At 38.8% G+C, this 25,083-nt stretch overlaps 1 protein-coding gene across 1 annotated transcript in view; it reads left to right on the plus strand.

Annotated features, from left to right (window-relative positions):
- LOC149250401 (RNA polymerase II subunit B1 CTD phosphatase RPAP2-like protein) overlaps positions 1–25,083 on the plus strand; it is a 183,102-nt gene that overhangs the window by 101,696 nt on the left and 56,323 nt on the right. The gene's annotated exons all lie outside the window — the stretch shown is intronic.

The following is a 25,083-nucleotide window of genomic DNA, read 5'->3' on the forward strand; positions in this document are numbered from 1 at the left end:
CTGGAATGTCCCCTTACATGGCTGTAAATTACTATACTGGAGCAGATTTGATGGCTGGTTCGACCCTCCCTTTTGATGCCATGGCCCAGCCAATGATGGCTTGAACTGCTGAGAAAATACGAATTGCAGATGGAAAATACGACCTCTCAAAAATCCCGCGATCTTTGGCTGTACCCATGACCTGGCAATGAGATGAATCTTCAGTAGTAAATACCTGTGAAAGATCTGAGTGTTCTTTCTTTTTGATCAGCTAGGGTGGATTTGTTTCATCACTGAAATGAATTCACTCAATGGTTTTACCCTTGGTTCTTCAAAGCCAAAAGAGCTCTCCAAATTGATATGAGGAAATGATTATGCATGCTGAAAGAGTGAGCTCCATTATCTCTTTTATTATCAAAATACCATGTGTCATTAGAATACCATAGGTCTCTCTTTTATAACTTTTTTGTTCTTTTTGTTGGAGTGATCATCGAGAGAGGGACATTATCATAGTTATCAGAATCGGTAGAACCCCCAGACCGGGAACCGGTCAACGCCATACGGAAACTGGCAAAAAAACCGGACCAAAAAACCGGTCAACCAAAAACACTTAAAATATTCAAATTTTAAAGAAAACCATATATATTCATGTGCATCCATATGAATCCAAACCATTTAGACACAAATAAACAAAAGTTCTCATTTATATAGCATGTAAGGTGCACATAACCAAAATAGCACCGAGTGCAATCCATCTCTAAACGAAATTACATTAGCAAACAAGCTCCACATGGCCTCTAGCATAAAAAAAAACCTATGCTACAACAAATACCTACATATCATCAAAATCATTGCCTATATTGGGATCTTCGTCATCAATATCACCCTCTAAGCATTAAAATAAGATACAAAAATCATAGCATGTCAAGTCAAGATTTTGTTTGAGTGATGAGTATTTTTTTAGTAGGCTCATGATAGAGGAGTTCAACAACCAATGCCACTAACATAAAGGTACATAGAGGGCTTGGTGCTCTTGATTAAATACTAGTTCCATACCCTCGTACATGAGAAAATCCAATGTAGCGTTGCAATCCCCCCAATCTTGAAATCTTGGAAAATTGTTAAGTCTGCTGGATTTTGAGTGAGATCTAAAATTCTACTTTCTCCATATGAAATCCAATGAGGTCAAAACCACTCTCAAACATCTGAGTCATTTCATGGTAATGTTAAAAATTTAAGTAAAATGATGAAAATGAACGATAAAGGAGAAAGTGACATTCTCCTTTATCTTTCATTTCATTATTTTACTTAAATTTTTAACATTACCATGAAATGCATAGCAATAGTAGGGCCATATGCTTGAATATTAGGCACCTATTCTAGGCTAGTGCCCAACTAAGACAAACATTAAAAGAAAAAAAGCAAAAAAACCCCACTTGCTGCGTTCTACATGGCTTTATTGCACTGAACAAGACAAAATAGTTCAAGTCACCGGTTCAAACTGTTTTTGCCTTAAAACGGTCGGACCGCTCTGAACCGGTTGGTCCGGTTTGGTCCTTATAACAATGGACATTATAAAGTGGATATCACACACAGAGACATATTTTGCTTGTACCTCCATACGCTATATTTCTACATATGCAAATACTGAATGGTATTATAGATTTTGCATGCTACCTACATGCTTGACACTTATAACGATTTCACATTCTGTTCAAGTCAAGGCAAGATTTCATCGACAAAATGCAAAATTTTACAAAATAGTTATTGTTCCTGCACATGACTATAAGCAGGACATTGAGTAGTCCATGGATTCCAAAATCATATCTGATTCTAGAAACATAACTCATATCATTAATGGTCCAAGAATAACCATAATTACAAAAAACAAAGAACAAAGGCTCTGCAAGTCTTTAACAAGAGATAGAGGTGTTGAAAATTGTAACTAGCTTTGGTCTTCATAATGACCTAATTGTAATCATGACAATGTATATTCTTTATAAAGAAACAAAAATAAATTATATTTTATTTTTGGACTGTGGGTTTCATTCTCAGGTTTGAGTCAAAAGCACATTCTTTGTACTTTTAGGTCTTCTAGGTCTTTCTAAGATAAAGAATAAGTTTTGTCATGTGTCATAGTCCCATTTGAACTCATTGTAATAAATAAAGATATTTATTTTATCAAGAAAACACCATATATTAGCCCAAGACCAAGTCAGCCCAAGGAGTAGATCAAGTCGACCTTAAGGGAGGGAATTCGACTTTCAAGAAAGGTTATATAAAGGAGAGGAGCTCGACTCATTTGGACACAGAAAAGTCAAGTTCGATCTGCAATAATGAAAGAAGAGAAGAGTGAAGTTTATTGGGTTAAATCTCTCTCTCTCTCTCTCTCTCTCACACACACGTGTGAAGCTAGGGTTTTTGTGAAGTTGAAGTTGCAGGGTCAAAATTTTGGGTCAAAATTGCAGTGGGTCGAAGTTTGGAAGTTGCCTTGGAGAAGATCTTGCTGGGCGCTGACTTGGTGCTTGGTAGGGTTGTTGGCTTTGGTCTTTGGGTCTTGGAAGTCTCTTTGTAAGCAAATTCTAAAGAAAAAGAGAAGCATTTCTCTGGGTTTTCCCCTTGGAGGGGTTTTGCCCTGTCTTGGAGCTTATATCTTGTGTACTTTGTCTTCTTGTGATCTTCATTGTTTTGCTAATTGCTTGATGAACAAAGATCTAATAAAGTAATAAAAGGCCAACACATTGTTGGACATTGGATAAACCAATGCTTCCCGTGTGTTTTGCGACATGGACTAACTGTCTCTCATGGATCCTTATCTTTGGCGATGCGATCGTTGACTAACACCTACAAGTTTTGGTCTAACAACAATCGTGATTCCCAACAAGTGGTATCAGAGCATAGGTCATGTGTTCGATACACACCTGGCTCGCGTTGGGGGGGAGATTGTTGACCATTGGATAAACCAACGCTCCCCGTGTGTTTTGCGACATGGACTGAACGCCTCTCGTGGATCCTTATCTCTGGCGATGTGATCGTTGACTAACAAATGTGGGTTTTGGTCTAATGACAATCGTGATTCCCAACACACATATCACATGTAATTATCAAGTTAAGGAAATCATCTAAATACATAAGTCTCCTGATTTTCCAACATGGTATCAGAGCTATGGTTCAAGGAGACTGAAGATCACATCTTAGTTGGCACTATGGAAAGAGTTATAAGGAAGGGTTTCAAGCTCCTTGGAAATCTTGCTACATCTATCAAGGATTGCATATTAACAATCATCTCCAAGATCTCGAAGGAAGTAATACATGGAAGTTTGTTCTCCGCTTTATCCGACACTTTCAAGGACGAGAATGTATGGGTTATTGACAGTGGTGCCTCCAGACATATGACGGGAGAATGCAGTGAACTTCAAACTCTATCTAAAGGAAATTCCTCTCATTCAATCGAACTTGGAGACAAGAAGAACTATCCAGTGAAAGGGATTGGATCTACTTTGTTGGAGCTCGATTCTGGTGGAAGCATTCATCTCAACAACATTTTATATGTTCCAAGTTTGAAGAAAAACTTACTTTCTATTTCTTGTCTAGAGAATAAGGGTGATAGAGTTGCTTTTGTTGATGGCAAGGTTTTGGTTTGGGGTAAGGGCTCTAGTATAGATGATGCTAGGGTGATTGGGATTCATGAGGGGACATTGTAGAGACTCTATACACCTCTATCTCAAGCCCTAGTCCATTTGGAGGTGAGTCCTTCTGAAATATGGCATAGAAGATATGGAACCTTCATCATAAGATTTTGCCATCTCTAAGTCAAATGGTCAATGGCATCCTTGAATTGAAGAAAGAACATGAAGGGAATTGTAAAGGATGTGCTCTAGGTAAGAACATAAAGAAACCATTTGCAAGAAGTGACACCAGATCTAAGGAAGTGTTAGATCTCATACATTCAGATGTATGTGGACCTATGGCAGTTAAGTCTCTTGGTGGGCATCAGTATTATGTATCCTTCATTGATGATTTCTCAAGGAAGACTTAGCTATACCTTCTCAAGAATAAGGATGAGGTATTCGAAAATTTTCAGGAGTTCAAGAATGAAGTGGAAAACCTAACCGAGAGAAGGATCAAAACTCTGAGGTCCGACAATGGTGGAGAATACACCTCTAAAGAATTAATAGCTTTTTGCAAGGAAGCATGGATTAAGAGGGAGCTAATAGTTCCTTATAATCTTGAACAAAATGGAGTGGCAGAAAGGAAGAACAAAACTATTGAGGAATGTGTTAGGGCTAAACTACATGATCAAGATCTCTCTCAATTTCTGTGGGGAGAGGCATGTATGACAACTGTTTTCTTGTAGAACTGAAGCCCTCACAAGATTCTCAATAACATAACTCCACAAGAAGCATTTATAGGAAAGAACCCAAGTGTGGATCATCTTCGAATACTTGGATGTCTTGTGTATATTCATATACCCAAGGACAAGGGAAAGAAGTTAGATCCTACAAGTTTGAAGGGCATATTTGTTGGTTATAGCGCTTCATCTAAAGCCTACATAATCAATATTAAGGAGGATCATCAAATTGTAGTAAGCAGGGATGTCATCTTTGATGAAAGTATAGCTTACAAGAAATCGAAGGATGTTCTGGTTGACTCTAATGAAGAAGAGATACCTATCTTTGAAGATATCTCAAGGGACAATGATGGTCAAGATCAAACTTCTACTTAAGAAGATGTTGAAGGTCTTAGTGAACATATACAACAATTGATTGTTCCAAAAAATTGAAAGAGGCTTGCTTAGTTGAGGACTACTCTACAAGTAGCAGAAGGACATAAAACATCTGGGACTGCCAAGGAAAGTAAAAGACCGAAGAGGTATTTTGGGTATGTTGCATATATGACAAAGCTTATTGAAGCAAAACCTTCCTCCTATGAAGATGCAACTAAACATCAATAGTAGAGGAATGCAATGCAGGAAAAATACCAGTCCATAATGAAAAATGATGTTTGGGAGATTGTCCCTAGCCCAATTGACAAGTCAATAGTCACTTCACAATGGATTTACAAGATAAAGCACGCTGCAGATGTGAGCATTGATAAATACAAAGCAAGGTTTGTAGCAAGAGGCTTCTCACAGAAAGAAGGGATTGATTACGAGGAAACCTTTGCTCCCACAACTAGATATACAACAATAAGATCATTTGTTTCGTTGGTTGCTACTATGGGATGGAATATCCATCAAATGGATGTTAAGACAACTTTCTTGAATGTGACCATTGATGAGGAGGTTTACATTGAGCAGCCTTAAGGATTTGAAATAAATTAGAGGGAGACTCATGTTTGCAGGTTGAAGAAAGCTCTATATGGCTTAAAGCAAGCACCTAGATCTTGGTATGTAAGAATGGATGCATACCTATTGAGACTTGGTTTTACCAAGAGTACTGCAAATCCTAACCTATATATCAGGGTGGTCCAGGGTGAACCGGTTATCATACTCTTGTATGTGGATGATCTACTAGTCACAGGTGTAGAGCATCAGATTCAGGAATGCATGAAGCAGCCGAGTTCTATATGAAGGATCTTGGGATTATGCATTATTACTTGGGACTAGAAGTGTGGCAGAAGCCAGGTGAGATATATATTGGTCAAGGTAAATATGTGATCAAGATACTTCAGAAGTTTGGCATGATGGATAACAAGCCTATGATGACTCTTATGATTACAAACTTAAAGAAGTTGAGGAGTTCAAAGTCTAGTCCAGTGGATCCTACTTGCTACAAACAATTGATTGGGTCCTTGATGTATCTGGTAAATACAAGACCAAACATTTGTTTTGCAGTGAATGTCCTTAGTCAGTTTTAGATGGAGCCAAAACATGATCATTGAATTGCATCCAAACATATCCTAAGATATTTGGATGGAACGAGCATCATTGCCTCTGATATATTGGTAATGAAATCCAACTCATGGGATATATAGATTCAGATTGGGGTGGCAGTGAGACAGACAGAAGAAGCACAACAGGTGGATGCTTCAGCCTAGGATCTTCCATGGTCTCATGGATGAGCAAAAAGCAGGATACAGTTGCTTTGAGTAGTGCTGAAGCTGAATATGTTGCTGAAAGCAAGGTTTGTCGGGAAGCAGTTTGGCTCAGGAGTTATTACGAGACTTGTTGAAGGACCGCTTAGCCCTACACGAATACATTGTGATAATGAAAGTTGCATAAGATTGGTAGAAGACCCAGTGTTTCATGCTAGGACGAATCATATAAACAACATGTACCACTATGTCAGAAGCCTGTATGAGATGGGGTCGTGCAGGTAGCAAATATTTTGACTAAAGTCCTACCAAACAAGAAGCTTGAGTACCTAAGGGGTAAGCTTGGTTTGGTGGATATCTTTTCCCTAATTGAGAGGGAGTGATATTGGATAGTTCTTGTCTTTATAAGGCCATAAAGAAAGAATAGAGTCCGGAGGATTGGATAAGCATTTAAAGATTGTAACTTCTTATGGATTAGAGAATCCATAAAAAATTTGTTAACTGATACTCTTTGAGGATGAGGTAGTGTTGAAATTTGATGACTAAAAAGTTTCTTGCAATCCCAACCCGGTTTTAGTTTCACCTTATCGCTCCCATTCAGTTTCAATTAAATGCCCTTTCCTATAAACATACATTCAACATATAGAATTTTGGAAATGAAATTTTCAGATTAAAACACATGGCACTGTCAACACATGCTGAAAATAAATATGGACATAAACAAACCAGCAACACACATAAAAATACACAGAATTTTGGTGAACTTAGAACCAGGCAAAACCCCTTCAATCTTCTCTAGGGAAAACCTGTTAGATAGCTCTTCAAATTTATTTATCTTTCAAGATCAGGAAAAATACATTTGCAGACAAAACAAAACAGCAAAATACAACTTATCTCTTCAGCCCAAAACTCCTTGAAAACTGTGCCTACTTTGCCTCGATTTCCATGCCCACTTGAAGCTGAAAATATATACCTTATGAATACAAACTATACGATTTCCGTACTGCTGTACGGATTGTACAGATTTTTCAATTTTTTTTTCAAAAACTTCTCTCAAATGGTGCGCAACTCACATCATTAAATGCTATTCGTACTGTACCTTCTGCTGTCTTCTATGCCTTGATTTTCGTGCCCCAGCTTTGCCCAGAAATCACTCCTTCAGCTTGCTACAACAAATCTCTCCTTCAGAACTTTTCTCTAGCTCTCAGCCTTCTTTCTCCAATCTGCTCATGAAGAATGAATGCAGTCTCTCTTTTCTTTTCCCCCTTTTGTTTCCATAAATGATTTTTGGGCAACCCTAAGATCAAATGGCTCAGATTCATTTAGGTCAAGGGATGAAAATAAATGTGCATTTAGTTCTCACTTTCTATTTTTTAACTCATCCATTAATTAAAGTACCCACATTGTACTTTATGTTTAAAGTCACTTTTCACTTTATAATTTAACGTTGACTTTACCAGTTATAAAGTCACTTTCACTTTATAAAGTCACACTTAGGAAAAGAATTATTTTGGACACTTTTCCCTAGTTAGAGACTAACCCATGGGAAACCACTTGTCTAAGGTACATTAAAAATCAACAGGTAGGGCATACAAGATAAGAGTAATCGAAGATGACTGATATTCTTTGAGGATTCAGGATTGGAAATCCAAGATAAGAATGGTCCTAAAAGGACATACGCGGTGAACATCTGGATGGGATATGTGCCTTAGAGGTAGGGTGGAAGCTCAAGTAAAGTCTCCTAGCTTAATACTCTCGAAAAAGGATGAGCTTGTCTAGTTAGGGCCTTCGAGGACAGTGCTGGTTATGATAAAGATGTTTGACAAAGATGGCTTATCAATCCGACTCTTCTTATGAGAATGCTTCAAGATTGAGATTCCTATTACCATGATGAATACCTATTTGGTTAAGAGGGAGTTTTGAAAGTTGTATCTAGGTTTGGTCTTCATAATGACCTAATTGTAATCATGACAATGTATATTCTTTATAAAGAAAGAAAAGAAAATTATATTTTATTTTTGGAATATGGGTTTCATACTCAAGTTTGAGTCCAAAGCATGCTCTTCATGCTTTTAGGTCTTCTAGGTCTTTTTAGGTCTTTCTAGGATAAAGAATAAGTTTTGTCATGTGTCATCGTCTGATTTGGATTCATTGTAATAAAGAAAGATATTTATTTTATCAAGAAAAAGCCATGTATTATCCCAAGACCAAGTCGACCTTAAGGGAGGGAATTCGACCCTCAAGAGAGGCTATATAAAGGAGAGGAGCTCGACTCATTTGGACACACAAAATTCAAGTTTGATTTGCAATAGCGAAGGAAGAGAAGAGCAAAGAAGGACGAAGAAAGGAAGAAAAGAGCAAGGTTTATTGGACGAAATCTCTCTCTCTCTCTCTCTCTCACATGCGAAGCTAGGGTTTTTGTGAAGCTACAGTTGTAAGAGGCCGAAATTGCAAGGCCAAAATTCTGGGACAAAGTTGCAATAGGTTGAAGTTTGGAAGTTGCCTTGGAGAAGATCTTGCTGGGGGCTGACTTGGTGCTTGGTAGGATTGTTGGCTTTAGTCTTTGGGTCTTGGAAGTCTCTTTGTAAGCATATTCTAAAGAAGAGGAGAAGCATTTATCTAGGTTTTGCTCTTGGAGGGGTTTTGCCTTGGCTTGGAGCCTATATCTTGTGTATTTTGTCTTGTTGTGATCTTCATTGTTTTGGTAATTGCTTGACGAACAAAGTTCTAATAAAGTAATAAAAGACCAACACATATCACAATTAATTATCAAGTTAAGGAAAATCATCTAAATACATAAGTCTTCTGATTTTCCAACAAAAGGAGGAAGGAATTCTATCTTGGGAAAATGTCATCTCTTGGGGCTTCTTTGACCTGGCTTATCTGCTGGAATCACCATGCCTGACTTGTTACCCTTAATAGACCTTGGAGAGTTGTGTTGGAAATATTGAGAGGGGGGTGAATTAGTATTTCACTTACAATTAGTCAATTGTTAATTTGTAGAGCATTAGTAGAGTATCTATAATGTTCTCGAAAAATTAATCGATCAAGAGAAGAAATAACCCATCAATCCCCGTAGGCTATATAGTCCTTGATAAAGGGGAAAAAACCCCAGAGTACCCAACGTTTGGGGCAGCTGGGCAAAGAAACCCAAAGTTGGAGTTTTGAGTGAACTGCAGTCAATGAATTAAGGAGACAATCCCCTCAAGAAAATCTATAAAAATGAGAGGGTAGAATTCATTTGAATCATCATGGTGGATCAATTTATCTTTGTCTTTTCTTGAGACCGTGGCTCTGAGGGTTTTAGGAGCGCTTTACTCCTTGTCAATTTCGGGGGTGAAAATTTCCACCCTAGTTGACATGCTTCTCTTTCTTCTCTCTGTTTCGGCACCAGTTTTATTTGTGGCAGCAAGTTCTGTGATGATTTTGACAACAAGTTTTGTGATAATTGAGTTTTGATGGGCAGCGAGGTTTTTGTGGTGATTGATTTCTGTCTGGCATGGGAAAGTTATCTAAAATAGCAAGGAAAAGTGAGATCATATGTCTGTTTTTGTTTGGCATAGGGAGACCTTTGGAAGGCATCGAAGATTCCTTGTTTGTCTTGTCTAAAAAAAGGAGGGAAGTTTCCTGTTGGTTCGTAAATCTCTTCTGGCACAGGTCCACAAGGAAGAATTTGGAGCGAGATCCCTCTTGAAATCAGTGGATTCTTGAAGGCACGAAATTTCCTTTCTGTTTAGGACCGAATTCCTATATATCTTTGCGATAGTTTAGTTTGGAGTGCGATCGTAGCTGAACTGGACAGATAGAGTTCTAAAGATACATTGTATCCCACTGAAGCAATCTGCACACCCTGAGATCCAAAGTATTCGGTGACAAATTGCAGTTTGGGTATTAACTCCGTGACAGTCCAAAAAGTAAAGTGGTTCGAGGCCCGAGCACCTTGCAGCAGATGCAGTTTTCTGAAGACGAAAAGGCAAGTTTCATACCTGCGGCCAAGGAACCCGACTTTTGAGATAGAACGAATACTGTTTTGGTGGACCCGCATTCCTGACAGACTAGTAATTGACGCTCAAAATTCGTGTAGTGGCCCCTGTAGAGAGACTAAAGGTGAAATTGCAACGATCTGAGCCTGGTTGGAGGAATAGTGAAGTGGATCAAAGACCGAAATTTACCTGTAATTGAGGAAGACGAAATTAGATAGCGAGGTCGGACCGAAAGCATATTCGGGTATTTGAGTATGCAAAACTAATATAGGGTTTATTAGGCTGTAGAAAAATCAGATCTTTGTGAAGTTTAGCCGGTCTGTCTAGATCTGTAATCATTGCAATTGGATTAATTGGATGGACAAAACTGTGAATTATATTGTGGGTTTACTACACTGCGGTTAAAGGATTGAACTATTGCTTAATAGTATCTTGTATCTGTGAGCAATAATGCTGTATCGATTTATCCATGTTACAAAACCATCACTGTTCATGATTGAAATGAATTAAATTGTTGTATCAGTAAGTTGAGATAAGAACACCTAGGGCAAAATTACCCTAGCACACTATAGAATCAAACAAGAATAATCAATACATCACAAGAGCAGTACACAAGAAATTTTTTAGGTGGAAACCCTTCGAACACTTTTCTAATATAATTTATGAGTACAAATTTATCAGCTCCAACCTGTTGGAAATACTGAGAGGGGGGTGAATCAGTATTTCATCCTTTTTCACAATTGGTTAGTTCATTTAACATTCAAAGCATTAATAAGAACATGAAACATCACATCACAATATTAGTACACTAGAGCTAAGTTACCAGAAAACGGATACGGGAACGGATACGGGTACGGGGTTTGAAACGGATACGGCAAATTTTCAAAAAATCTGGATACGATACGGCAGGAAACGGCACATAATAAATATATAAAAATTTAAAATATATATATATATATTAAAAATAAAAAATTCATATTACCATTCATATTTCAGAATCTAAATTTAAATTATCTATGATCTATCATGATTGATGATTGATGATTCATCATCATCATCATCAATTCAAGTTTCAAGTTTCAAACTTTCAACATATGCCATATGGCATAAACATTCAACATTGCGATCATCATTAACGATTAAAGTTAAGGCACTATGGACTGTATTGTATCATATCTGCTTCGAAGCCTGAAGGTATCCAAATTTGAAGTTTGTAGAAATACAAACCATATCAAGCCTCATCTCTGACATTCAAATTTAAAGAAAAAAAAGAACTAGTTTGAGCATGGAAGCCTGAAGCCTGAAGGTAATGATATCTCTTTGACAAATCAAAGCCTATTTGTGTTATACCAACCAATCAACACACGATAATAACACATCCAATGCAGGAGCATGAATTAAACACGCATTGACATGACTTCTCACCATAAGTAGACATTTTCAATGTATAACTATATTTTCATTTTTATGTGTTGATGGTTGTAGGTAAATGCCAAAGTGCATACCCTTGTGGTTGTAAGGCTGTAGGTAAACATTGTGTATTGCTGTTTTTGATTTGCACAGACCAAAGGGGATCACTGTAGCTAGTGATCCACACACATTCAAGCTTGTTCCCTATGCCAGTGATCCAATCTAAGGAGGTAATCAAGCTGTAGCATGTGGTTTACACAAAGGCAAAGCACAAGCAGAGGGACCCTATCTCACAGATGGCTGATGTCAAATGTTGGACAGAGTTGGGACTTGGCAAATGATATCTGGGTGCTGTCACTAATTGAAGACAAAGTCAATTCTGTGACTGCGTATAGTTTCCCAGTGCTTAACCGACGGTTGATGAGCGAAGGGAATGCTAATTTTCAGCAGAATAATGAGATTTTCATGATGGAATTCACATGAGAATAGATTCAAAGGTAGGGCCGTAGGCATCATCTCTGTGACAAATCAAAGGTAGGCATCCGGATTTATTGACAAACCAAACTATTGTAGCCAAAAAACTTAAAAAGTTCTAAGGTAGCTACCATGTGAATGATATTTCATATTTCTCCCTTTAGTTATAATTACAATAAAAAAATTAAAAATCTGACGGAATGAGAAAAATATTTTTCAAAGAAGGGTGGGGAAAGTCTTGGAAAGTGACCAAAAAAGTAGTCGCACAGTTCACCATGACGAGGGAAACCAACCAACAATTACTAAACAGTGCGAACTTCGAAGTATTATATTACTATGGAACAAGGCCGAGTTCCTCTATACGCAATAAGAATCAATTATCAAAGACTAATTACGTGCATGCAGCATCGTGTACCTTGAGGGCCGAGGCTTGTTCGATGGCGGCAGGAACCAGTCGACTACTCCAGAGTCCAGACAGTGAAACTCAGATGCCTGAAACTTAAAAATCTCAACGCTCACTGCTCAGCGGCCGCAATCACTCACAGAACTCGTCGTTTAGGGATTAGTAAGTATAATAGGTTAGGTAAGATATTAATAGGGTGAACCGTGAACGAATTTGGAAAGCCCGCCAATTGAATTTAGACCGTCGGCTCTTGTTATTAAATCCGTTCCCGGCGGCCACGAAAAACAGCTAAAAACGTATTGAATTTCCCCAGATACGCATTCGATTTTTCAAAAACGTATTTAAATTTATCTGATACGTATTCGATTTTGCAGATGCGTATTGGAAATTTCGAAATACGTCTTCAATTTCTCTGAAACGTATCAGGATTTTTAAAACGGGACGTGTTCTCCATAAAAACGCCTGAAAAACGGCAAAAAAGTTTCTGATACGTTTCCAAATCTTAAAAAACGTTTTTCGGCCGTTTTTCCGGCGTTTCTGGGCGTCATACGTTTCTGATACGGAAAACGGCGTTTCTGCCTGCAAGGGTGCCATTTCCGGTAACTTGTGACTAGAGATTTGTCGCTCAACAAGTCCTTTGATTATGTATGATTTACTTACAAAGTTCACCAGTCGAACTGGAAGGAAGTGCAAGACTCCACAAGGGGTTTTACCAGGAATGATGGAAGGAAGCAAATGCTCTTTGAATGATTGGGCTCCCGTACCAGGGATAATGGCCCAAGTACAATTTGTCCACAGCTACGACCACAACTGCTACTGTTGCTGTCTACTTTCTACCATCATTGCTGCCATCACCACTGTTGTTGCTACCATAACTGCGATTGCTGCTGCTATTGCCCACTTATCTATCCACTGCTACCTCATCCACTGCACACTGCTGCAACACTCACATCCACAATAACTACTGCAACTTGGTGCTACTCTTCCATCTACTGCTGCTACTTAATCCAACTCTGCTAAGTACCAACATTACTGCACATCGCAAGGTCATTGTTATGCCAAGAATACTATCATCACTATCATCTTCAGGATCACTGCTATCATCAGGGTTCCTCAAGGTCACATCATATGTAAATCTCTTAGATCTCACTGTATCATCATCTACCAATAAACTACATTCATATCAATCATATCACTGCTGCACATCAAGATTATTATCACTATCAATGAACGGCTGTTATAATGTCAATACTGTCTCCCTGTCTTACTGTACCATACATGACTGTCAACAAGTTCTATCTCACATAAAAGTGTTCTGCCAAGCTCACTGTATATGCAAGTTCATTATCATAAATGACACTTAGTTTGGTCATTGTCACACAATCACTGAACTTCTTCAACTCTTACTCTCTATACTGCATAATCACAGTATGCAAACCCTAGCAAGCCCTAGCTTTTGGTTCACAAAGGACTCATGCATCGGCTGTCAGGTCCCTTTCACTCACACAAAAATCCTTTGCTTAACTCATAAAAGGATTGTCACGTCAAAGATCTCTGTGAGGTCATATAGTGCAAAACTCATCTGCTCAACAATTTATTGCATACTGTAACATCATCGCATGACAGTTAGGGTTCACACTATCTCAAACAAATGCTACAGGTATTTGACTGCTGCTTCATGCCTTTTAAGTTTCAAAATCTTAAACTTCAGAGGGAGCTGCAAATGATAAAAAAGGACAATATTCGTTACTGCTGTTCCTTGATGGCCTAGGCTAAAATTTGAGGGATCTTATACGCTGTACTGGAGGAAGGCCTTTCAAGATACACTTCTGAAATTTACAATAAGTCTAAGCCGCAGATGATTAAACAACCTTTTAGACCTCTGTTCAACACGTGTAGCAAACCCCAAACAAGGCTAAAGCTTTTTACTGACCTTGAGTTAGGTCTGTCCCAGAGAAGATGAGTAACAAGTCTTCTGTTCTCTAAAATTGTTTCCAAGAAAGACCAAAGGCACAAAGATATCAAATTCACTGAGATAAAATCGTAATAGATGTTGATTCAGGTGCATGGTGGTGATATTACAGGTTTAACTTCTTCGTTGGGCACTAAGATGCTCAGAGTTGAAGCCCTAAAGAGGGCTGAGTCCTTCTTCACTTCAAAATAGACATTACGTTGCTCAGATATTCACAAGAGTGATACCACAAGGCTGGGCATTGAAGTCATGCTTTAAACGTGCCTCCCTTGCTTCAGACTTGGCCTTACAGCATAGTGTCATATGCGTCAACTTAGGTTCAGATGAATCCATAGATCATGCTCAGAACAACGAAACCAACTCTGTTTTTATCTCAGAAACTCATGGATGATTAGAAGCGGCCACACACACACACACACATGTATATATACCCAAAGTTTGCATTTGTAGCTATGGTCGGTCTTCATAATTAATATTTTATCCTTTGAAATATATAATGAAAATGTAAGACATGTTCTTCATGTCATTTTATTGATTAGCCTTTGAAATGATTAATATGTGACATGTTCTTCATGTCGGCCTCAAAAAGAGGGAAATATGAATTTTCAAATTATAGTAAATTTGCCTCCAAATTGTAAAGTCGACCCTCCAAAAGTTTAGGTCGTCCCACTCTCTTAAACACACTCATTCAATCATCATGATCACTATATATATGTGTCATTTGTCTCACATCCAAGGCATCCAGATCTTTTGTACATCAACAAAGGAGCAGAAAGGAGGCCGAGTTCATACAAAAGAGGAATTATTCTATGGCAGCTTAATTCATCTTCTGGTCAGACCGAATTCTGAGACAGGGAGCCGAACTCTGAGGCAGGAAAAGGGTCAAACTTTGAGGCAGGAAAAGAGCCGAATTCTGAGACAAGAAAGGGCTGAATTCTAAGGTAGGCAGGAGGCTGAGTTCTGAGCAGACCAGGCAGAATCGTTTGAGGAGGAGGTTGAATTATCTAACAGGGCAGGTTGACCATGTGTGGCCAGGTCTATATGACTTGATGTAGGCAGGAAAAGAGCCGAATTCTGAGACAAGAAAGGGCTGAATTCTAAGGTAGGCAGGAGGCTGAGTTCTGAGCAGACCAGGCAGAATCGTTTGAGGAAAAGGTTGAATTATCTAACAGGGCAGGTTGACCATGCGTGGCCAGGACTATGGTCAGTCTTCATAATTAATATTTTATCCTTTGAAATATATAATGAAAATGTAAGACATGTTCTTCATGTCTTTTTATTGATTAGCCTTTGAAATGATTAATATGCGACATGGTCTTCATGTCGGCCTCAAAAAGAGGGAAATATGAATTTTCAAATTATATTAAATTTGCCTCCAAATTGTAAAGTCGACCCTCCAAAAGTTTAGGTCGTTCTACTCTCTTAAACACACTCATTCAATCATCATGATCACTATATATATTTGTCATTTGTCTCACATCCAAGGCATCCAGTTCTTTTGTACATCAACAAAGGAGCAGAAAGGAGGCCGAGTTCATACAAAAGAGGAAGTATTCTATGGCAGCTTAATTCATCTTCTGGTCAGACCGAATTCTGAGACAGGGAGCCGAACTCTGAGGAAAAGGGTAGAACTTTGAGGCAGGAAAAGAGCCAAATTCTGAGACAAGAAAGTGCTGAATTCTAAGGTAGGCAGGAGGCTGAGTTCTGAGCAGACCAGGCAGAATCGTTTGAGGAAAAGGTTGAATTATCTAACAGGGCAGGTTGACCATGTGTGGCCAGGACTATATGACTTGATGTATCTCTGTTGAACTTAATGATTTCTCTAAGAAAAGGGTTGTTGGTTTTTTTCCCCATGTGGGTTTTCCCAAGATAAATGCTTGTGTTCTTGATTTGGCTGCCTCTTTATGATTCAAATGTCTATTGTTGAAGATCTTTTGTGTAATTGCTTAACAATTAATGAGAATATGAAATAATCTAAAGTGAATATCATTGTAAGTAATTCTCAGATAGAAGACCTTCAAAAAATCAACACGAAATCCTGAAAATAGAAGAATCATACTGGAGAAAGGTCTGGAAAAGCTTATCAGAAATGTTGAGGAAAATCATGAAAGTTGCAAAGATACTGCTACCCCAGTGAATAATGTTGGACGAAGACTAAGGTTAAAAGAAATTGATGAGAAAATATACCAGATGCAAAATAGAATTGAGCACGAGAGTATGATTTTACAAGAATAAAGACAATTGTTTTGTGAGATGAAGGAATCATTTGGCCACATTGATAGAAGTCAAGAATGTAGTAAAATTCTGAATCAAGGGTGGGAATCTCTGTAAAGGAAGATCCTTCAAATAGAAAGGAATGTGCAAACCATTAAGAAAGAATTTGGTACCTTGAACTTTGGTTTAAGGCAATTACAAGGCCAGTGGTTTGACGCAGATTCTCTTTGTCAAGAAGCATTAAAGACTCCACAAAGCTAGAACATGAGACATTTGTTGAATTGAGTTGCAGAATTGGTGCAGCATATCAGGATTGACTTACAAAGGTGGCTAGAAGGAGGACTTTGAAAAAACTCCATATAAGGCAGGCTGGCAGGAGACAGAAAAGATGGATAGAGTAAGAAAGACTAAAGTGATCAGATCAAGGCAACCCTTAAAATATCTACTTGCACATATTCCTCAGGATGTCTTAGTAGCCATGGGGTTATTTGATTCCAACTTGATTGACATTGATGATGGAGATCTGGTGTGCTTGTCTCCAGAAGCCTTAGTATAAGGCATGCAGGCCAGGAGACAGAAAAGATGGATAGAATAAGAAAGACTAAAGTGATCAGACCAAGACAACCCTTAAAATATCTGCTTGCACATACTCCTTAGGATGTCTTAGTAGCTATGGGGTTATTTGATACCAACTTGATTGACATTGATGATGGAGATCTGGCGTGCTTGTCTCCAGAAGACCTTCGAAAAATCAACATGAAATTTTGAAAATAGACGAATCATACTAGAGAAAGGTTTGGAAAAGATTATGAGAAATGTCAGGGAAAATCATGAAGGTTGTAAAGATACTGCTACCTCAGTGAATAATGTTGGACAAAGACCAAGGTTAAATGAAATTGATGAGAAAATATACCAGATGCAAAATAGAATTGAGTACGAGAGTATGACTTTACAGGAATAAAGATAATCATTGTGTGACATGAAGGAATCATTTGGCTACGTTGATAAAATTCAGGTATGTAGTAAAATTCTGGATCAAGGTGGGATTCTCTGTAAAAGCAGATCCTTCAAGCAGAAAGGAATGTGCAAGGCATTAAGAAAAAATTTGGTACCTTGAACTTTGGTTTAAGGCAATTACAAGGCCAGTGGTTTGATGCAGATTATCTTTGGCAAGAAGCATTAAAGACTCCACAAAGCCAAAACATGAGACATTTGCTGAATTGAGTTGCAGAATTGGTGCAACATATCAAGAATGCCTTACAGAGGTGGCTAGAACGACTTTGAAAAAACTCCATATAAGGCAGGCAGGTTAGGAGACAGAAAAGATGGATAGAATAAGAAAGACTAAAGTGATCAGACCAAGACAACCCATAAAATATCTGCTTGCACATACTCCTCCGGACGTCTTAGCAGCTATAGGGTTATTTGATACCAACTTGATTGATATTGATGTTGGAGATCTGGCGTGCTTGTCTCCAGAAGCCTTAGTAGGGCCACTGCCTAAGGGTGGTCATAATCTGCAGGTGAAAAACTTGTTTTCCTCATCTAAAAGTAGCTACCATTCAGTCCCACATTAAGAGGGTTCTAGAAATGTTGGTGAGGAATATGAACCCCAGATGATTGATAAAGGATGTGATAGTGATGAAATTGTTAGAACAAGTAAAATGGAGGTTGAAAATGCATGTCTAAAAACAGAATTTGCTTCAGCAGTAGCACATATGTAATGCCCCCAAGGGATTAATTGGCCCAAGGGACAAAGTAAACTATCAATCCCCATAGGCTATATGTTGAAAATAGTTTAAAGGAGAGGTGTTACTAGGCTTTTATTCCTTTTAGCTTAGTAAGCACATTAATGACTTTTATCTCAATGACATTTATGAGTTATATTAATGTCATGGGTGGAAAAGGTACTTGAAAGTGTTGTACCATGTACTTTTTCTAATATTAAAGTCACTTGTATTTTATAAAGTGACTTTATGTGTAAAGTACTACGTTTACTTTTCTAATACTAAAGTGAGTTAAAAAATCATTTTATGAGAGAAAATAGAAAAATGTACACAAATTGAAAAATGTACTAGGAGAATTTTAAGTGATGGGGCCAATGTATGAGAGGGAGTCATTTGGGAGAAATGATCTCAACCACTCATCTTGAGATTTGGAGGTTAAATCTCAGCGATTGAATCCTAGGTTTAGGGATTCAATATTTTCCAAGGAGACAAAAGAGGAAAAAAGGATCTCATTTTCACTTCACACTTGAGAGAGCATGAGGAGAAGAGAGGAGAAACTTCATGAAGGAGGAGAGATTGCAGCAAGGAGGAGGCTGTCTAGTGGCGCAAAAATCAAGGAGAAGAGGAGCTACAACAGACACGAAAATTGAGGCAATGAGTCATGAGTTTCGAGGGGCTATAACATGAATTTCAAGGAGGTTTCTGTTGTTGTCATGCCTGAAATTCGAGGCACGAATTTTGGGACAACCAATGTCAGCGCAAATTTCGAGGCAACAGACAAGCACGATTATTGAGGCAGACTGTCACACCTTTAACGCAGATTTCGAGGCACCTTTAACACAGTTTTCGAGCCAGAATTTTGGGAATGAATTTTGAGGCGCTGAGCTGTGAGAAAATGCAAATATTCTATGCATGTAAACTTGTGAAAATCTGAAGATTTCAGTGGGCACAAATTTCCAGAAATTTGCATTTAATGCTATAGTAGAAAAGAGAGATAAGTATAGTGAATTTTTATGTACTTATTTTATAATTATCAAGCAATAAAATCCTCCTATGAAGACCAGTTTTGCCCAAGAGGCTGTGGGGTTTTTCTGGGTTCAACTTGACCAAAAATAAGTGTCTCATATGTGTGAGTGCTTGCCTAAATTTAGTATTAATTACCAGCTGATAGGGAAGTGAAAAAATAGTAGAAACACTCTTCAATGTTTACAATAAATGCATACTGAAAGTTATATAAGCATGACAAAACATGTGGTTTGGGCCTAAACAAACACATGCAAACTGGGTTAAGGGTGCAGATAATTAAATTTCTACATTGTATCAGAGCTGAGTTGAGCCAAGTTGAGGCTCAGATCTAAAATTTCAGTCAGCTGATAAAGAAGGCAGCCACCATCTAAAGTCTTCAAACAATGAACCAAAACCTTTGAAATTTGCTAGAAACCCAAAGACTTCAGCAATTTAGAGGGAGGCACCTTCTAGCTTCCAAATTTGTTCCATATTGTTGGTTGTGGAGTCATGGCTACTAGGTTGAGAATGGAGGACAGATTGGTTGTGGATGAAAACTTTGGCCCATGGAAGGACAAAATCATGCTTTTAGTGGAGGAAGTTGAAGTGTGGGATGTTGTTGAAGTAGCTGTACAAGCAACCCACTGATCGAACTTGGTGGATTTTAACAAGAAGAATGTGAAGGCAAAGAGGGTCCTTATATACGCCATCAAGGACTCTTTATTCCCTCATGTTGCAGGGATTAGATATGTTTATCAGATGTGGGAGTCCTTGGTCTCTTTACACCAGAGTTCTAATGAGAACAAGAAGATGGTGTTGAGACAAAAGCTACACAACACTTGTTGAATTTTGTTATGAATATAATTCATAACAAGTAAATAAATAAAATAAATGTAAATATGAAATAATCGGATATTGGTTATGTTAAACAATCATTAGGTTAAGTGAAAAGGCATGTCTAAAAGACATGCCCAGTCACGAAAGGACACTTGCTTAGGTATATATGCGGTTTCTCATTGTAACATTTGATCATCACTTATACATTTTTATATAATAAATTATTATTACAAATACCTCGTGTATTTTTAACATTTAAGTCAACAAGATATCAGTTTTTATGTTTCAAATTTCCATGATCTTGGATCCAGGATAGAATCTTAGAATGTCTGATGCTACCAAACCAAGAACCTTAACAGAACTAATTTGCACAACGGAACAATATAAAGCAGTAAATCTCACATGCACAAGTATAAACAACTTTTTACAAAATATTGTACAAATATGTACAACAACCCAATGTCCGTTATATTAAACCAACTGAGTAATTCAACAGTCTAGGGCTACCATACAAGGTATACAAGATACAATGACAATCTCACTACAGTCTCTATGTCGTATCTCGTCCTGTCGGTCCTTCGTTTTTGTTCTGCTCTCTAGTTGCCAACAAGAGACAACACATAGAGTCTCCAAGAGGGTTGCCACCTATCATTGCTGCAAGTCACTTCTGCTTCAATGAACATGGGCTGATCCAATCTGCTCTTTTAGGCGGGCCAACGCCTGAGCTCCAATCTACCAATCGAGTAGCTTCTTTCGTCCATCAAATAGCTACACATTAAGCTCAATCCTTCACCCAACCTTCAATTGTCAAGCTCTCGTTATGACTGCTTGTCAAGGGCTACTTTGGTCACTTTCTTGTTGCCCTCCACCAACCACTAAGTTCCCAATACCTCCATTGTGAAATCTGCTCCTAGTTAAGGTTTCTTAACACCCAAGACAACCTTAACACATGGCTCCCACAGGCTGCAACAAATCTTTCCACACTAGGACCATCCAACTAGCAACAAATTCAACATAAAATGAACATCAACATACCTAAAATCTGCTGTCAAATTGTGGCCCCTTCCTGTGAAAACTCAACCTATACCCAACTTGCAGAAACCCAGTCTGCGGAAACGCACTGTCTGCGGAAACCTAGTCTGCAGAAACTTGCTTTTTGCGGAAACCCAGTCTGCGGAAACTCGCTTCTTGCGGAAACGCAGTCTATGGAAACTCGCAGCATGCGGAAATCCAATTTGCGAAAACGTGGCCTGCCTCCTTCTAGAGTTGCGACTACCTTTGAAGTTGATCTTCTATGTTTGTTGCACATTTGGATGCTAAAATGAAACACATTCACCTTCTATTTATGCACTTTAGAAGGGCTATTCGAATTCACCAATGGACATGTCTTTTGGACTTAACCATTTCAAGCCTAAATGACTTGACTGTCCAAAAATCCATTATCAACTTCAAAAATTCATAACTCACTAAGGACAACTCAGATTTTGATGATTCTCAAAGTGTCGAATTCTCCTCGCCGTCCTCTATCATCTCCATCCATCTCATGTCCAAAATGCTCCATGGTTTTGGCCCAAACATCGATGGGTGCAAAACCCCAGCCTTGGGTTCCAAGCCCACAAATGACTCTTGTGGTGCTTCACTCTCCAAACCCCGAACCCTAGGACTTGGAGTACCTTCCATGCTACTCAAAAATCAACAACACCAAGATGACCAAGACCGACAGTGTGATCACTTTCCTCACCAGAGTCTCACAGTTGAAGGATGAGATAACTGCCATTGGAGAGGCTGTTCCAAAGGAGCAGTTGGTTAGGATTTCCTTAGATGGGTTCAATGAGAAGTGGGATTGTTTCATCCATGGCTTGCTGGCTAGAGAGCACTTTCCTGAATGGAGGAGGACGTGGGACGATTTCATCCAAGAGGAGATCAGGAGGAGTGCAAAGGGGGGCGGCAAGACTGGCGGGGGAGATGAAAAGGGGAATGTTGCTCTTGCGGCAAAGGGCAAGAAGAAGAAGGCCAAGAAGGGACCTTTTAGTGAAGCAAACAAGAGAAGGGGAAGCAGAAGGCTAAGGAGAAGGACATGAGCAAAGTGAAATGCTTTGCTTGTGGGAAGATGGATCACTATGCTGTTCAGTGTCCCAACAAGGGTAAGAAGAAACAGGGAGTTGCAGCTTTAGTTGAGGTGGATGATTTTGTGGCTACATTTGATACAGAGTGTGCTTTGGTGGTGAGCTTAGCCACTCATGTTACATCTTCCCATGCATGGTTCATTGATAGTGGAGCATCTTGCCATATGACTAGAGTGAGAGAGCACTTCACTAGCCTTTTAGAGGATGATATGGACTTGGAGGTTGTACTTGGAGACAACTCCAAAGTCAAAGCGACAAGAATGGGGATAGTTTCATTTCAGAGGGAGTCATTACCTCCTTTGAAGGTGACAAATGTTCTTTATGTTCCAGGGTTGAAGAAGAGTTTGATATCAGTCTCTAGCTTGGAGGATAGGGGGTTTGAGGTACTGTTATGAAAGGGACAAGTGTTAATATATCCTAGAGGATCCAGTGTCAAGTCTGCTCGTGTGATTGGAGCTCGTAGTGGGAGACTATACAGACTTATGTTTCAACCTCTTAGAGTTATGGTAGCGCCAGTGTTTTCAAAACCGTTTTTAAAATTGGTTACCGGTCTAACTGGCTCGTTAGCAAGGCCACCGGTCTAAATCGGCCAAAAAACTCGGTTGGAAAGGCCATTTCGCCATTTTTTAGCCCTAACCGGTGAAAACCGGCCAATTTAGGACGGAACCGGCCGGTTTTAGGCACGCCCACCGAAACATGCAAAAAGCAGATTTTTGACTATGGTTTAGGGGTTTTGGGGGGGAACTAAAGGTGTTTTCCCTCCAAAAACACCCTCTCCAAGCTATAAGAGACCCCTCTCACTCTCATTTGTCTCACACAACTGATTTGGAGTGTTTGTGAGTTTGTTTGTGAGCTTGGAGAGTGTGGAGTTTTTGTTGAAGTAGTCATCTTGGAGTTGGAGTTGGAGCTATTTTGGAGATAGTGTGTAGCTGTCAGTGTAGTTGCCATCTTCAAGAGGAGGCTAAAGAAGCTAGTTTGCATTTCCAGGTAAGGATTTGCACTTGATAATTCCTCATTTGAGTCTGCTGTCCATGAATTTTTTATTTTTTATTTTTATTTTATTTTTTTATGTGTTATAAACTTCTCACTTCTATGATCTATCATGTATGCTATAAACTCTCTAGCTCTATGCTATCAAATTTTGTAGCTTGCATGTGCATTTGTTTTCCTACATTTATCTTTGGTTTTCCATGTTGCTTAGCTGCAATTTTTTTTTAAAATGGTAGATTTCTTTGCAAATTGTTATTATTTCAAGCAAACATGGCTCCAAAAGGAAAGGACAGTGCATGGGCTCATTGTGATGTAATTGATGGAAAAATGATATGCAAATTATGCCATAAATCTATTGGAGGTGGGGGTATTCTTAGGTTGAAACAACACTTGGCTGGGATAAGAGGCCAAGTAAAGCCATGTGATGCCATTGCAAGGAAGAGGGAATTATTAGAAGCCATGAAAGAGAGTGGGTATGATGATTATGAGATTCAAGACTCCTCTTATATCCCTTCCACCAATGATCCCTTTCACTATGTTCATCCTTCTGTTGGCCAACCATCAAAAGGAACAAAGAGAACAAACATCCAAAGTTATTTCTCATCTTCTGCCAACATTGCCTCTTCTAATCCCACTTCCTCCCAGCCAAGTTCTCAACCCACTTTGGATCAACATTGGAAAAGACAATGCAAAGAAACTTCTCATCAATACATTGCTAGATGGTGGTATGATTCAGATATCCCATTTAATGCTGCTCGCTCACCTTATTACCAAGCTATGTGGGACTCTGTTATAGTTGCAAGAAAGGGCTTCAAAGACCCTAGCATGCATGACTTGAGGGGAGCTCTTTTGCAAAAAGAGATATCTTCCATTTATGAGTATTTGGTTGAGTTTAAAGATTCATGGCTCAAAACAGGTTGTTCCATTATGTCAGATGGATGGTCCAATGGAAAGAACCGCACTATCATTAATTTCCTTGTTTCTTGCCCTCAAGGAACCATGTATTTGAAATCAGTTGATGCATCTGATAAGGTAAAGGATGCAACCCTTCTATTTGAGCTTTTGGATAACGTTATTCAGGAAGTTAACCCATGTTGTGCAGGTCATCACTGATAATGCCTCAAACTATGTTCTTGCTGGAAAGATGGTTGAGACCAAATATAACACCATATTTTGGACTCCATGTGTTGCACATTGCATAGACCTCATGCTTGAGGATATAGGCAAAGTGGAGTGGGTAAAAAACACTGTAGAGCATGCCAAGTGCATTACAAAATACATTTACAACCACTCATGGGTATTGAACCTAATGAGGAAACACACTGGGGGCAAAGAGCTTGTTAGGCCTGCAATTACGAGATTTGCAACTCACTTCCTCACGTTGCAATGTCTCAATGGTCAACATAAAAACTTGCAGAAAATGTTTTCCTCTGAAGGATGGTCTGAATCTCGGTGGGCTTGTAGACCAGATGGAAAAGACACCAAAAAGAAAGTGTTAGACACTTATTTTTGGAAAAGGTCTCTAGAGCTTGTGAAAATTACCGAGCCCCTTGTTAAGGTGCTAAGGTTGGTGGATGGGGAAAGTTTGGCCATGGGCTACATTTATGAAGCTATGGATCAGGCAAAGGAACAGACACGGGCAACTTACAAGGACAGGTTAGCTAAATATGGCCGTATATGGGAGATCATTGATAACATATGGAATAATCAACTCCATCGTCCTATACATGCAGCTGGGTATTTTTTGAACCCAAAGTATCACTATAAAAATCGGCTAGGAGATCTGCATGATGGGGAGGTCAGAGCTGGATTGATTGATTGCTTGGAGCACATGGTCCCTAGCCATGTAGACCAGTTGGAAATACATAGACAGCTTACTGTTTTCAATATGGCAAGTGGTACTTTTGGCAAAAACTTGGCAAAGATG

The sequence above is a fragment of the Pinus tabuliformis genome, chromosome 7 (assembly GCF_031772625.1).
Source record: "Pinus tabuliformis cultivar Carrire ecotype Pingquan chromosome 7, CPIR1, whole genome shotgun sequence".
In the NCBI taxonomy this organism is placed as follows: Eukaryota; Viridiplantae; Streptophyta; class Pinopsida; order Pinales; family Pinaceae; genus Pinus; species Pinus tabuliformis.